The following is a 17,154-nucleotide window of genomic DNA, read 5'->3' on the forward strand; positions in this document are numbered from 1 at the left end:
TTCCCATTCTTTTATTAATAAAATTATTTATTTAAAGGCAACTGTGCTACTTCAATTGAAATGTTACATTTGTCTTAAATTCTAAAAAAGTCATATTTCATAAGCTCATTTTATTTTTTATTGATTGATTGTTTTTTGAGACAGAGTCTCTATCTGTTGCCCAGGCTAGAGTGCAGTGGCGTGATCTTGGCTCACTGCAACCTCCGCCTGCCAGGTTCAAGCAATTTTCCTGCCTCAACCTTCCAAACAGCTGGGATTACAGGCGTGTGCCACCACGCCCCGCTAATTTTTGTATTTTTAATAGAGACAGGGTTTCGCCATGTTGGCCAGGCTGGTCTAGAACTGACCTTGTGATCCACCCGCCTCAGCCTCCCAAAGTGCTGGGATTACAGGCGTGAGCCACTGCACCCGGCAAGGTTCCTTTTTTTTTTTTTTTTTGAGACAGAGTCTAGCACTGTCGCCCAGGCTGGAGGGCAGTGGCGAGATGTCCGCTCACTGCAAGCTTCACCTCCCGGGTTCACGCCATTCTCCTGCCTCAGCCTCCCGAGCAACTGGGACTACAGGCGCCCGCCACCATGCCCGTCTAATTTTTTTGTATTTTTAGTAGAGGCGGGGTTTCACTGCGTTAACCAGGATGGTCTGGATCTCCTGACCTCGTGATCCGCCTGCCTCAGCCTCCCAAAGTGCTGGGATTACAAGCGTGAGCCACGGCGCCTGGCCCCAGCAAGATTCTTTTTTTAAAAATGCCCATACACACTTAAACCAAGTTGAAAGCCTCAACACTTTGCCAGTTGTGAGTCAGTTTCTTCGCACCTTGTTTCACAATGAAATGCCAATTGTGTTAATATAAAATTAAATCATACAGTATTGGCCCAAATGTAAAATGGTCAATATAGCACTGTGTTCATGAGCACAGATTATAGGGGCAAACAGCCTGGTGCTGAACCTTGCTCCTCTTCATGCTTGCTGTGGACTCTGGACACATGACTGCACTCTGCCCATTTCTTCATCTGTAAAATGGGACTAAGAAGACTCCTTAAATCATAGACTTGCAGTGATTATTAAATAATTAATGTACGTAAAGTTCTTAGAACAGTCCCTGACACAGAATCAGGGCCTTTTTGGCATTAATTAGATACTGTTATTATATGCCTCAAATTCAGAAAGCTATCTGAGAGCAAAAGATTAAATCTCTTTCCAGCCAAGATATTACATTTCTAACATCTCTTCCACTAATTGTATCACACACAGATTACAAGTGGCCACAGCATTAGTTCTGATGTGCTACAGATCTGTTCTCGCTACAGATCTCTATGATGCACTCAACTATTTTCTATTCTTTTTTATTTAATTTTATTTACATGCTGGCCACATAAATCTTCCCTCGAGAATCTTACAGGCTGCTTGACTGAAACCTGGAAGCTTAAAATAATAATCACGGAAATTTGGGGGAGAATTATAAAAACTGCTTAATCATTTTCTTCCCCTGGAGCTATGATAAATCCCCCAAACTGCACACTTCATAATGGGACAGGAGCAGGGTGGATGTTGAGAAGACCACCCCAATATTCACTATTGTGCATGTGTTATTGCATACCTGTGAGTAAATACCTTGGGAAATTCTCATTTTCTGATCATTGGTTCTTAATATTGTTTAACTCCCACAATATGGGTTAAGACATATTTTAATAAAATCTCCTAGTGTTGTGTCAGTTCCTCTGAAATGCTGCTCATAATCCACTAAATTGACTGCATGTCCCATGAATAAGTTATAATTTACAGTTTAAATACTCTGTGCTACCCCTGTAATCCCAGCTACTCGGGAGGCTGAGACAGGAGAATTGCTTGAATCTGGGAGGCAGAGATTGCAGTGAGCCGAGATGGGGCCACTGCACTCTGGCCTGACGACTCTGTGCTACCTATAATAACTGAGGAATCATTCTATGCCTACTCCTGGTTCAGCCTTAACAAAAATAAGGAAAAAAAACACCGCAAACAACACGCAGCCAGGACCTTCTTCCAGTGTCCTCATCTGTCCCTTCCTGACCTTCACCGCATTTTATACCTTCATCACTGCCTAATGCTTTTTCTCTCCTTTCCTAACATCATAGTGTAGTATTGAAGAACACAAACACTGGAATTAGAGATCTGAACTGGAGCTTCAGCTTTGCCCCTTATTAGTTCTGTGACATTAGACAACGCTGCTTACCACTCTGAGCCTCAGTTTTTTTACTTGTATAAATGGGAATAAAATAATTAGCGTATTAATAATATTAAAGTGAGGATGAAATAAGACAAGAAGTATCTAGAACATGTAAAAGAACTCAATATATATTAACCATGACTGTTGCTATAGAAACCAACTCACATAATAAGATAAACTGATTACTCATTGGTATAAATGATGGTTTAATGTTTCCATTCCGGGGCACTAGAAGTCTAAAACTAAAGCAAGAAATTTCGAAGTAAAGGATGTCAAGGATCGGTGAGCCGATGAAGAAGGAATTTTTATTGCCAAAGAGTGCTTTTCACATGTCCTAAAGTCACATAACAGACATACTTGACTCTGTTATTGGTGAAAAGGAAGAAGAAAAGAAAGGAAAAAGTAAATTTTTCCTAAAGAACACTGTCAAAATGTCTTTGTCTTCAGAGTTAGCCTGAAAGTGTTTCAGAGTTAAATGCAGTGAGGTAAATTATGTATCTTCTTTTAAGTCTAATATTTTAGAAAAAAAAAAGAACTTTGAGAAATGATTAGACACTGAGCTCTTTTGGAAAACAAGTCAAAAAATGAATTAGCTGACTTAAAATTGTTTTTAGAACCATTAACAATCTGCATGACCCTCCAACCCTTCCCCGATGAATCTTCCAATTTGCCACATGCTATTTTATACTTTTGTTAAAATCTATTTATGCATTCACATTACTTATTCACAGCCAGGAGATCAGAGCCCTAAAACAGAAATCACATTAAATGCTACAGACAGAATGTGGAAAGGCTGTAAAATTACCCATCCATAGTTATGGACCTGTTATTAACCCTATGGCAACAAGCCAATTTAGAGAAGTTATTTAAAGTTGTCATTCAAGGAGTGTTAGCACTCCACTGTGGTTCTGTGCTTTTTATACCAATTACATTTGATTTATAAGTTTTCACTTTTGTGACGCCTAACATTTGGTCCTCGGTAGTATTGCCTTTTGCAGTTAGTTATAAGTAAGTAGAAATTATGTTTTATACTTGACAATAAATGCATTGAGTAGTTTTATGGTCTTGTTTTCAGTTTTACATTGTTCCTGAATTTTCAATTTCCCCCCAAAAAAGCAACTTCCATGGCCTCAGCTGCTACCCATGAGCTTGATTAGGTACTAAACTAAGGCACTCTCAGCTTGGGAGTTGGAGAGGAGGAGTAAAGGAGGAAAAGCTGAATAACGTCTAGAGACAAAAAATAGTGAGCCGATATTCCATCCTTTAGATTCTACCTTTTTTTAACTGATTTGACATAGGAGTATCTTATGAGTAAATTGAATTTCAGCAAGCTTATCAGCTCTGGAATTGATCTTAATTCTTTCAAGTTATTGTAGGAATATATCACTCTTTAAATTGATGCTTCATCATACTAATCATTACACAGAAATGAAATGGTTAAAGAAGACCTAACTTATGACTGGGATAAAATGGGAGCATAAAAATAATCAAAACTTTGCATGTCTACCTAATTATTGATGAACTTTTCTGTACAATTGATTCTGTTTTGAGATGAGCTTGGTCTATGCTTTAAAAATCATCTCATTATACTGTAATTATTATTCCTTCTAAATATACTTATTAAAAATGTATTCCATCTTTCTTAATGGATTAAAACTAAGCTGAAGTAAATAACAGATGGAAACCAATTGCAAAGATAGGTAGGCTATTACAGATGCCCCTTGATTTACAATGGGATTATGTCCCTGTAAACCCATGGTAAGTTGAAAATATTGTGAGTCAAAAATGCATTTAATACTGCCAACAACCCTATCATAAAGTGAAAAAATCATAAGTCAAACTATTGTAAGTCCAGATGCTCCTCTACTTACAATGGGGTTATGTCTCAATAAATCTATCATAAGGTCAAAAAATTGTAAGTAGAACCATCATAAGTTGGGAACCATCTGTACTACTAATTAACTTATATCATCAACAACTCTTGAAAATGCTTTCATAATTTATAATGTTTTTATAGTAACCCTTACAAGAGTACAATACAATTTCACAAAGCTCAAAACCAAGGAAAATTAAACATATTATTTACCATATATATTATCACAAACTATGTTTATAAAAAGCAAATGAGTGATACACATTTATAACTAAATGAAAATTAGAAATAGAAATTTGAAGAGTGATCACTGTTGGAAGAAAGGCAAGGATATCGGATAAAGGAAGAACACAAAGATAAAAGCTATTGCTGGTGTCTAGGTAAAGGCTTCAAACTGTGGCCCAGAGGTCAAATCCAGTTGCAACTTCTTTGGTAAAGTTTTACTGGTACACAACCATGTGCATTTGTGCATATATTTTCAGTGGATGCTTTTGTGCTCCAACAGCAGAGTTGAATACTTGTGAAAAAGATATGACTTGCAAATCCTAAAATATTTGTTATCTCTTTAAAGAAAAATGTTGCTGACTCCTGATTTAGCCAACTAAAATTTAAAAGCCCTCTATTAATTGTTAGTTTATGTAGAATGATATACTGACCACTTCATTCACTTCAGCTTTACTTATCCTCATCCCTAAGTAGAAACTGTGAAGGCAGAAACGCTGAAGGCAGCATAAAATTACATACAAGCAGTGGAAGGAGCAATCAATACTGAAAAGATCAAGTTCTTTTGTTATAGGTTTTCCAATCTGAAAAAAGTAAGAATCCAATATAGTCCTTCTATCATGGAACTAGGGAAGGGTTCTTAGCTTTGACCATAACAGAATGATAGAATAATTTTCCAGCCATCCACAGAGGCTAACCCTGTATGAACTGAAAGAGAACTTAATGTAAATATAAGGGAATTATTTTATATTATCCTCTAGATTTTAATTAATTTTTTTAACTTTTATATGTACTATTATTTTTTATTTTGTAGGTACACAGCATGTGTATATATTTATGGGATACATGAGTTATTTTGGTACAGACATGCAATATGTAATCACATCATGGAAAATTGGACATCCATCCCCTCAAGCATTTATCCTTTGTGTTACAAACAATCCAATTATACACTTTAAGTTATTTTTAAATGTATAATTAAATTATTATTGACTGTAGTCCCCCTGCTTTCAAATACTAGGTTTTAGATATTCTTTCTAATTTTTTGTTTTGTACCCATTAACCATCCCCACCTCCCTCTTCCCCACTATCTGTCCCAGTCTCTGGTAACCATACTTCTATTCTCTATTCTCTATCTCCATGAGTTCAATTGTTTGAATTTTCAGATCCCACAAAAAAGTGACAACACGTAGTGTTTGTGTTTCTGTGCCTGGCTAATTTCACTTAACATAATGACCTCCAGTTCCATCCATGTTGTTGCAAATAACAGAATCTCATTCTTTTATGGCTAAATAGTACTCCATTTTGTGTAAGTACCACATTTATGTATCCATTCATCTGTTGATGGACACTTAAGTTGCTTCCAAATCTTAGTTATTGTAAACAGTGTTGCAACAAACATGGGAGGGCAGGTATTTCTTCCATATACTGATTTCCTTTCTTTGGGATATATACCCAGCAGTGGAATTGCTGGATCATATGATAGCTCTACTTTTAGTTAATTTGAGGAAGCTCCAAACTTTTTTCCATAGTGGTCATACTAATTTACATTCCCACCGACAGTGTACAGGGGTTCTCTTTTCTCCACATCTTTGCCAGCATTTGTTACTGCCTGACTTTTGGATAAATGCCATTTTAACTGGGGTGAGATAATATGTTATTCTAGATTTGGTTTGCATTTCTCTGATGATCAATGATGTTGAACACGTTTTCATATGCCTGTTTGCCATTTGTATGTCTTCTTTTAAGAAATGTCTGTTCAAATCTTTTGCCCATTTTTTTAACTGGTTTATTAGATTCTTTCCTACAGGGTTGTTTGAGCTCCTTATATATTCTGGTTATTATTCTCTTGTCGGATGGGTAGTTTGCAAATATTTTCACCCATTCCATAGATTGTCTCTTCACTTTGTTGATTGTTACCATTGCTGTGCTGAAGCTTTTTAACTTGATGTGATCTCATTTGTCCATTTTTGTTTTGGTTGCCTCTGCTTGTAGGGTATTACTCAAGAAATTTTTGCCAGTAACAATGTCCTGTATGGTTTCCAAAGTTTTATTGTATTAGTTTTATAGTTGGAGGTCTTGGATTTAAGCCTTTAATTCATTTTGTTTAATTTTTAAATAAGGGGAGAGATAGGGATCAAATTTCATTCTTCTGCAGATGAATATCCAGTTTTCCCTGCACCATTTATTGAAGAGAGTGTTTTTTCCTCAGTGTATGTTCTTTGCAACTTTGTTGAAAATTAGTTCAATATAGATGTATAGATTTGTTTCTGGGTTCTCTCTTCTTTTTCCTTGGTATATGTTTTTGTTTTGTTGCCAATATCATGTTGTTTTGGTTCCCATTGCTCTGTAGTATAATTTAAAATAAGGTAATGTGATTCCTCCAGTTTTGTTCTTTTTGCTTACAATAGCTTTGGCTATTCTGGGTCTTTGTAGTTTCATATAAATTTTAGGATTTTTTTCTATTTCCATGAAGAATGTCATTGGTATTTTGATAGGGATTGCATTAAATCTGTAGATTGTTTTGGGTACTATGGACATTTCCCATCCGTGAACATGGAATATCTTTCCTTTTTGTATCATAATTAATTTTAAAAATCAATGTTTTATTGTTTCCATTGTAGAAATCTTTCATTTGTTTGGCTAATTCCTAGGTATTTTATTTTATTTGTAGTTATTGTAAAAATATGATTACTTTCTTGATTTCTTTTTTCAGATTGTTTGCTAGTGGCATATAGAAATGCTACTGATTTTTGTATGCTGGTTTGGTATCCTGCAACTTTACTGAATTTGTTTGTCAATTCTAATAGTTTTTTGGTTGGCGTCTTTAGGTTTTTTTAAAATATAAGATCATATCATCTACAAACAAGGATAATTTGACTTCTTTTCCAATTTGGATGCCTTTTACTTCTTTCTTTTGTCTGACTGCTCTAGCTAGGACTTCTAGTACTATGTTGAATAACAGTAGTGAAAGTGGGCATCCTTGTCATATTCCAAATCTGAGAGTAAAGGCTTTCAGTTTTTCCCCATTCAGTAAAACACTAGTTGTGGGTTTGTCATATATGACCTTTATTGAATTGAGGTATAGTCCTTCTATACCCTGCTTTTTTGAAGGTTTTTATAGTGAAGTAATGTTGAACTTTATCAAATGCTTTTTAAGCATCAATTGAAACAATCATATGGTGTTTGTCCTTCATTCTGTTGATATATCACATTGAACAGTTTTGTTGAATCATCTTTGCATCCCTGGAATAAATCCCACTTGGTTATAATGAATGATCTTTTTAATGTATTGCTGAATTTTGTTTGCTAATATTTTGAGGATTTTTGCATCAATATTCAACAGAGATATTCTTATAGTTTATTTTTGTGATGCATCTTTGTCTGATTTTCGTATCAGGGTAATGCTAGCCTCATAGAATGAGTCTGTATTTTATCTTCCTCTATTTTATGTAACAGTTTGCATATGGTTAGCATTAGTTCTTCTTTAAATGTTTGGTAGAATTCAGCAGTACCCCATCAGGTACTAGGCTTTTCTTTACTGGGAGACTTTTTATTATGACTCTGATCATATTACTTTTATTTGTCTGTTCAAGTTTTTGATTTCTTCATGATTCAAGCTTGGTAGGTTGTATGTGTCTAGGAATTTGTCCATGTTGTCTAGATTTTCCAATATATTGACATATGCTTGCTCATAATAGCCCCTAATGTTCCTTTGAAATTTCTGTGTTATCAGTTGTAATGACTCCTTTTTCATCTCTGATGTTATTTGGATCTTTTCTTCCTAGTCTGGCTAAAGGTTTGTCAATTTTATTTTTTTTTTTAAAAAGCCAACTTCTGTTTCATTGATTTTTGTATTGTTTTCTTCATTAAAAATTCATTTATTTCTGCTCTGATCTTTATTATCTCTTTTCTACTAATTTTGGGTTTGGTTTGCTCTTACTTTTCTAGTTCTTTAAGGTGCATCATTAGATTATTTATTTGAAGTTTTTTATGTAGGAACTTATAGCTATAAATGTCCCTCTTAGTACTGCTTTTGCTGTATCCCATAGGTCTTAGTATGTTGTGTTTCCATGATCATTTGTTTCAAGAAATTTTTCAATTTCCTTCTTAAATTCTTCATTGATCCACTGTTCATTCAGGAGCATATTGTTTAATTTCCATATGTTTGTATAGTTTCCAAAATTTCTCATTATTGATTTGTATTGTTATTCCATTGTGGTCAGAGAAGATGTTTGGTATTATTCCAATTTGTTTGATGTTTTAAGAGTTGTTTTGTGACCTAAAATATGGTCTATCCTTGAGAATGATCCATGTGCTGAGGAGAAAAATGTATATTCTGCAGTTCTTGGATGAAATATTCTGTAAATAGCTATAGGTCCATTTGTTCTATAATACAGAGTAAGTCCGATGTTTCTTTGCTGATTTTCTGTATGGGAGATCTGTCCAATGCTGAAAGTTCAGTGTTGAAGTATCCAGCTATTATTGTATTGGGGTTTATCTCTCTCTTTAGCTCTAATCATATTTGCTGTATATATCTGGGTGCTCCAGTGTTAGGTGCATATATATTTACAATCATTATATTTTCCTGCTGAATTGATCCCTCTATTATTATATAATGACCTTCTTCTTCTCTTCTTACATTTTTTGTCTTGAAATCTATTTTGTCTGATATAAGTATAAGTACTCCTGCTCTTTCTTGGTTTCCATTTGCATGGAGTATCTTTTTCAATTTCTTTAGTTTCAGTCTATGTGTATCTTTATAGATGAAGTGTGTTTCTTGTAGGCAACAGATTGTTGGGTCTTGTTTTTTCATCTATTAAGCCACTCTGTGTCTTTAGATTGGGCAGTTTAATCCATTTCCATTTAATGTTATTATTGACAAGTAAGGACTTACTCCTGACGTTTTGTTAGTGTTTTCTGGTGGTTCTAGTCTTTTCTTTTTTTCTTTTTTCCTGTCTTCTTTTAGTGAAGGTGATTTTCTCTAGTGGTACGCTTTAATTTATTGCTTTTTATTTTCGGTGCATCCATTGTATGTTTTTTGATTTGAGGTTACCATAATGCTTGCAAATTCTATTTTATTTTAAACTAATAACAATTTAACAGTTATTGCATAAACAAAGAAACATACAAAAATACAATTAATAAAAACTCTACCCTTTAACTTCATTCCTCCTAACTTTTTGTTGTTTGTCTTTATGTCTTACTGTATTGTCTATGTCTTCAAAAGTTGTTGTAGCTCTTATTTTTAATTAATTCACCATTAAGTCTTTCTACTTAAGCCAAGAAAAGTTTATGCATCGCCATTACAGTGTTATACTATTCTGTGTTTTTCCATAGGCTTACTATTACCACTGACTTTTGTTCCCTCAGATGATTTCTTCCTACTCATTAACACCCTTTCCTTTCAGATTGAAGAACTGTCTTTAGCATTTCTGGTAGGACAGGTTTGGTGTTGATGAAATCCCTCATTTTGTTTGTATGGGAAGGTCTTTATCTTTTTTGTGCTTGAAGGATATTTTTGCCATATATACCATTCTAGGGTAAAAGTTTTTTCTTTTTCCTTTTCTTTTTTCTATTTTTAGTAGAGATGGGGCTTCACCATGTTGGCCGGGCTGGTTGCGAACTCCTGACCTCAGGTGATCCACCTGCCTCAACCTCCCAAAGTGCTAGGATTACAGGCATGAGCCACCATGCCCAGCCAAGTTTTTTCTTTCAGCAATTTAAATGTGTCATACCACTCTCTCCCAGCCTGTAAGGTTTCCACTAAAAAGTCTACTGCCAGACATATTGGAGCTCCATTGTATGTTGTTTGTTTCTTCTTTCTTGCTGCTTTTAGGGATCTTTACCTTAGCCTTGACATTTGGGAGTTTGACTATTAAATGCCTTGAGGTAGTCTTCTTTGGGTTAAATTGGCTTGGTGTTCTAGAGCCTTCTCGTATTTGAGTGTTGACATCTTTCTCTAGGTTTGGGAAGTTCTGTGATAGTATACCTTTGAGTAAAATTTCTACCCCTAGCTCTTTCTTTACCACCTCTGTAAGGCCAATAACTCTTGGATTTGCCTTTTAGAGGCTATTTTCTAGATCTTGTATGCATGCTTCTTTGTTTTTATTCTTTTTTGTCTCCTTTGACTGTATTTTCAAATAGCTTGTCTTCAAGTTCATTGATTCTTCTGTTTGATTAATTCTATTAAGAGACTCTTACCTCGCCTTTCCACAGGCAGAGTAGCCTTTCCATTTGGCCATCATCATTCCATGGGGGGTTCTGCCAGGCCACCACTGATGTTTGCTTGAAGTCTGAGGGCTCTTCCATCACATTATCGTGAATGCCGCCAGGCCTAGGACTCATCTTTGCAGGCAGTGGGCTTTCCTCTTTCCCAGGGAAGGTCCAGAAATGCTGTCCAAAATCCTAGGCTTGCACTTAAGGACTTCCAAAAGCCTGCTTGTTTCTCTACCCCAGTGTGGATGAGTTGGTACCGAGGGTGCAATACAAAGTCCCCTTTAATTCTCCCTGTACTTTTCTCAAACAGAAGGAGTCTTTCACCATAGCCACTGTAGCTGAGCATGTGCTGGGTCTCCCCTGAAGCCAGCATGTCTCAGAGCACAAGGCCCATGAAATACTCCCTGGGAAAGGCTGGTGGTTATTCAGAGCCCAAGGGCTTTTTCGTCAGCAGGTGCTAAATCCTGTCAGGATGGATTCTTCCCTTTAAAGTAGTGGGCTCCCTTTTGGCCCACAGTGTGTCTAGAAATGTCATCCAGGAGCTAGCATATTGAATGTGGGCCTCACAAGTCTGCCTGGTGCTCTATCCTACTGTGGCTGAGCTGGCATCCAAGATGCACGATAAAGTCCTCATTACTCTTCACTCTCTTCTCCTTAAGCAGAAGGGAGGAGTCACTTTCGTTGCTACGAATTGCACTGCCTGGGGTTGTGAGAAAAATGGCATAAGCCCTCCCTTGGCCTTCCCAGCTGGTGTCTCCCTAGGTCACATGCCACACTCTTTCACTGGCTGTAAGCCTAGCTAGCACTAGTTGTTGCCTAGGAATTGCAGTGCTTGTGTCCTAGACTGCCTTTCAAGTTAACCTAGTATCCCAGAGCTCTTCAGCTCGTGCTGGTGAGGCCTGCCAAGAAACTCAAGTTCCAATGATGGACAATTCCCCTCTAGCTAGGGTTGGTCCAAATGCTCCCTCTGTGCTGGTGCTGACTGGGCCCAGCACAGCTTTATTCTCCACTGCGATGGGGTAGCACTGAGTTCAATGTAAAGTTCCCCAGTTGCTGCACTCTCCCTCCCCAGAGTACACAGATTCTCTCCCCAGGAGGCACAGCTGCTGCCAGAGGTTGGGGGTGAGAGGATGGGGGAAATTCAACACTGCCTCTTTTTCCCTCTTCAATGTTTCTTTCCACAGTATGAAATTAAAACCAGGTACTATGATTGCTCACCTGATTTTTGGTTCTTGCGATGGTGTTTTCTGTCAAAGTTTGGTGTTGTTCTAGTGAGGTGGGTGGTAATAAATGGTATTGGCTTCTGTTTTGCCATCTTGTTTGGACAGTCCACAGTCCCAATTAACTTCTTGATAAGATACAGTGAAAGTAAGTGGCTCTTTTTGGTACTTAGCCATCCTTCTAAAGTCTTTTAGAAAGTGAAGATTATAACAGCCAGGTTATATATAGACCAATGGTTCTCAACCAAGTACAATTTTGAAACTCCCCCAAATGAGACATTTAACAATATCTGGGGACATTTTTGGTTGTCACTGCAAATGGGAGGTTTCTATTGGCATCTAGTGTGTATAGGTAAGCGATGGTGCTAAGCATCAAATAATGCAAAGGGCAGCCCAACAAAACAAAGCCTAAAATGTCAAAACTGCTGAGGTTGAGACACCCTGAAATTGATTCTTGGATTGGATATGTTAACAATTAGGGTCAAGATTCTGACAATAAGTCTAAATCCCAGGTAAGTAACGCCCTTTAGAACATTCCTTCTGAATTTGGTACACATGCTACACACACTGACATATGTGCAAACCCATCCTACACACTCTAATACGTACATTCTACCTAACAGGAAAACTTGAAGCAACTCTCCATAATGGAAATTACTTGGATATATATTTTTTAATTCAAAAATATTGTTTAGCTTAAATTATACCTAAAAATTGCCTCAGTTCTTTTATTTATTCTGTACACACAGAGATAGCATACAGAAATAATTTTTTAAATTATACTATTGCTTACACATTATCATTTCATATAGAAAATTGGCCATCTTTCAAAAATATGAAATGCAAAAGGACACTTTCATGAGGTTTCTTATTTGTTATGCAGCTTTGAGTAGGGCCTTAGCATCTGCACGTGCCTTAATCCACATCCAAATGATATTATTGAGCATTCTAAAAAGAGTGTCTGGAAAATTATATGTCATACGCTTAAACAGTCTGGCTGTCACCATCAGGAGAAAAAAATGGTTTTAGCAAATGTTTCAGATGTATCCCAAAAAGGCTGTGAGCATTTTCATTAAAATCAAGAATTTATTTTATAATTAGCATTCCATATGTAACTATTCCCTTCTTAATTTTAGTGGATTAATGGATATTTCTAATCTTCCCAAGAAGATACATGACAGCTTTGTTGTTCATTAAGTGTCTCATTAGTAGGCTCTGGAAAAGTAGGATTCTAAACACCGAAATTAGTAAATGTTAATAGTCAGTTCTGAAACTTTTAAAATGCATGCTCTGATGTTGATAATTACAGCTGGTATGTCCATCATTATTTATTTATAGATGCTGTTAGTAAAGATCTAGTAAAAATACCTATTAAATAAATTGGAATATTGTCTCCTCAAATGAATTAATCAATGTCTTATACCATGTGGTCCTATTTAAATTGCAAAACTACTAGGGTTTAAAATGTGCCTTAAATTATAGAGTTCATCAAGGGAAATATAAGACATTCCCAGAATGAATCTTAATTATACCTACCATAGCCCTATCCAGAACTAACCTAGACAAAATTATGAAACAAAGAGCTTGTATCTCAGCCTGCTTTTTACCCAATATATTTAGATGTCCAATGCCCTGTTTTCATTTTATTTTATCTTGTTTTAAATTAACTCCATCCCTGTTATTCCAAGCTGTTGAGGTTTTCAACAGTGTAGTTCCCTGATAAATGCTGTGTGGTTCACCCTATTATACAAAAGTCACATCAACAAATCTAATCAGGTTAACCCCTTCTCTACCTTGAGTTTCTCTAGGACTACTATAGGTACACAACCTTAAAAGATCAGCTATTTAAAAGTAAAGATTTACCTGACATTCTCTCAACATTCTTAAAGGCATGTTTTTCTTTCTGAGGAACTATTTAAATATTATATTTTATGCAAACTAGTAAAATATTAATTTTAGGCACAGCGTGAAAAGCAAAGAAGAAATTATAATTCCTAAAGCAAGCACTTAAGAAGTAATGCAAGACAATATGGCTAAAATGCCAGTAACTAAATTTAAAATAGAATTTAAAAAATTCAGTTAGTCAAAAGATGGCAAAAAGAAAAAAAAGGAGGAACAGAAAAATCAAAAGCAGAAGTGGCAAATAGTAAATAATAAATTGATAAAATAAATCCAACAATATTATCAATAATTAAACGTTCATGGACAACGTATGCCAATTAACAGAATGAAACTGTCAAATTGGATTTTTTAAAATGCAAATCCCAACTACAGTGCATATGCTGGCTTTTGTAGACATGTACTTTAAAAATAAAGAATGGATAGATCAAAAATAAATAGATGAAAAAACATAACACCATGTTAGCAGCATAAAGAGTCTGGAGTAATGTTATGTTAATGTCAGATAAAATACACTTCAAGACTAAGTGTAACTTATGTCTTGAGTGATAATAAAAACATAACACGTAAAATATGTGGGATGGGCCAGGTGTGGTGGCTCACGCCCGTAATCTCAGCACTTTGGGAGGCCAAGGCAAATAGATTGCTTGAGCCTAGGAGTTTGAGACCAGCCTGGGCAACATGATAAAGCCCTGTCTCTACAGAAAAATTAAAAATAAAAAAAAAATAGCTGGTGGAGTGGTGCACCTGTAGTCCCAGCTACTTTGGAGGCTGAGGTGGGAGGACTGCTTTGAGCCTGGGAGGCAGAGGCTATAGTGAACCAAGATCACCCCACTGCACTCCAGCGTGGGTGACAGAGACCTTGTCTAATAAAACAAAACACTCAAACAAAAGTAAAATTAAAAAAATATATATGTAGGATAAACTGAAACAGTACATATAAGGCAAATGTATAGCTTTAAATATTTATATTAGAAAATCAAAAAGATTTAACCTAATGACCCACATTTCCACCTGAAGGAGCTAGAAAAAGAAAAGTAAACCAAGAGTAAATCAAAGGAAGGTAGGAATAAAGAGCAGAAATGGAAGAAACAGAAAACTGACAACTGAGAAAAGTAAAAAGCCAGTTTAAAAAAAATCCACAAAATTGATAAATTCATGGCTAATCCAGAAATAATGAGAGAAAGAGAGAAAGTGCATATTACCAATATCAACATTGAAAGAAAATTGCCACTACAGATCCTTAAAGACAGTAAAAGGATGATGAAGAAATATTTTGAATAAAAATATGCCAACAATTGGGGCTACTTGCTAATCATCTATTGTGAAGAGCTGTTTAAAAATATAATACATATAGGCAAGGCGCTGTGGCTCATGCCTATAATCCCAGTATTTTGGGAGGCTAAGGTGGGTGGATCACCTGAGGTCAGGAGTTCATGACTAGCTTGGCCAACATGGTGAAACCCCATCTCTACTAAAAATACAAAAATTAGCCAGGCGTGGTGGTAGGCGCCTATAATCCCAGCTACTCAGGAGGCTGAGGCAGGAGGATTGCTTGAACCTGGGAGGCAGAAGTTGCAGTGAACTGAGATCGCGCCATTGCACTCCAGCCTGAGCCACAGAGTGAGACTCCATCTCAAAAAAGTAATAATACATATAAAGAGAGTGTATAAAAAAATGCTTATATTACACTGATGCCAACTATAAGCCAGGCTTTTTGTATACCATATTTCACACATCCTTATAATTTCATGGGTAGAAATGATTTGCTCTGCTTTATAGGTGAGGAAACTGGAGCTGAGAAATAGTAACTTTCCAAAATCTTCATAGACAATAAAGAAAAGAGTTGTTATTTGAATCCATTATCTACTTAGCTCCACAGTATATGCTTTTAAATGATATAACATGTTGCTATAGTGATACATATATATTTTACCCTAATTGATACTAATTATATCTTCTAAGTCTCTCTTTTCTCATCCTCTCTCACGTTCCAAATGCTAAAATTGTGTATTTTTATACAAAAAATAAAGCAGCTGAACTTTTTTTCTCAAAAGCAAAACATATATTACGAAGTAATGGGACAATAGTCTGTGATCTAAAAGTCCTAAGAAATTATAATAACTAAGAAAGAACAAATGAGTTTTAAGTAGTAGTATGAGCATAATATAAAATAATCATAATCACAACAACCTCCAAGTTCTCTGGGTCAGGAAGCAGATTTTATGCAGCTTCATATTTGCCATAGGAACTTTGTCAAATTCTATATCTGAAAGTATTATACAACTTAAATGGACATGACAGAATAAAAAAAAATAAAATTATTACCAAATGAATCATATTGAAATATAATTATTTAGTAAGTTAATCAAAATTTCTATATTATCAGACCAAAAATAATCTGACATAAGGTTTTTTATCAGCAAGATGTGACAAGGGAACAATGTTTCAAATTTCTATAGGAAATTATACCTTTACTTCTATATCAAGACAAATGATAAATAAAACGTGAGTCCCAATTAAAGATACTTTCAGATATTCAGACGAAATGGGAGAAGTTCCCTTATCCCCCCTACAGGGCATGCAACAGGGGTGTGGCTCGCTTCTTCGGTGACCCGCTGCTCAAACTCCTGAGGGGAGCATGCATATGAGCAGGTCGTGGGGACTGTTTTGGGGCTCTGACCCCACGACAGTGTCTAGGGTTGAGTGTTTGCAGCTCCCGAAGCCCCAGTGGGCATGTGTTGTGGTGTGCACTTTCAGCTTTGCCTTCTGCAGGTGGCTTGTGTTAATCAGCTCCACTAGACCCTCTGCCTTATCACACGGACAGAGGGCTTTCTGTATCCCGGGTTCTTGCCCTAGTGTACCCAAGAAGTCGGATCACACGTGGGCTTGGAGGATGCGTGCAAGGTTTTATTGAGTGGTGGAGGTAGCTCTCGTGAGATGCATGAGGAGCCCCAAGGGGGATGGAGTGGGAAGGTAGTCTTCCCCTGGAGTCAGGTCGCCCAACAGCCAGACTCTCCTCCAACTGCCCCCAGCCAAATTCCACATCATGCAGCCATCAATAGCCTGATGTTGTCTGCTGGTGTCTGTTGCTGTGTTCTTCAGCTCTCTTGACGTCCAGCCACTTGTGTCTGTGCCTTCTCAAGTCTTGGGTTTTTATGGGTACAGGATGGGGCGCATGGTGGGCCAAAAGGCAACATTTGGGGCATGAAAACAGAAATGCCTGTCCTCATTTAGGTCCATGAGCACAGGCCTGAGAGTGGAGCCCTCACCAGGGACCCCACCCTTCTCTACCCAGCACTTCCCTGCCCCCCTCCCATATCACAAGGACTCAAAATATTAACTCACTAGTTTTTCTAGGAAATTCATTTGATTTTGTACACTTCAGGGTGAAAAACACAAAAGAAGAAGAGAGGATACGAAAAGTTGTAAGCTCTCCCAGATTCCAACAGAAGGATGCCCCAGGATGACAGTCGTGTAGCAATTCTAGAAAATAACTGGACCAAATTAGAACAGGA

Source organism: Gorilla gorilla, chromosome 7 (assembly GCF_029281585.2).
Source record: "Gorilla gorilla gorilla isolate KB3781 chromosome 7, NHGRI_mGorGor1-v2.1_pri, whole genome shotgun sequence".
In the NCBI taxonomy this organism is placed as follows: Eukaryota; Metazoa; Chordata; class Mammalia; order Primates; family Hominidae; genus Gorilla; species Gorilla gorilla.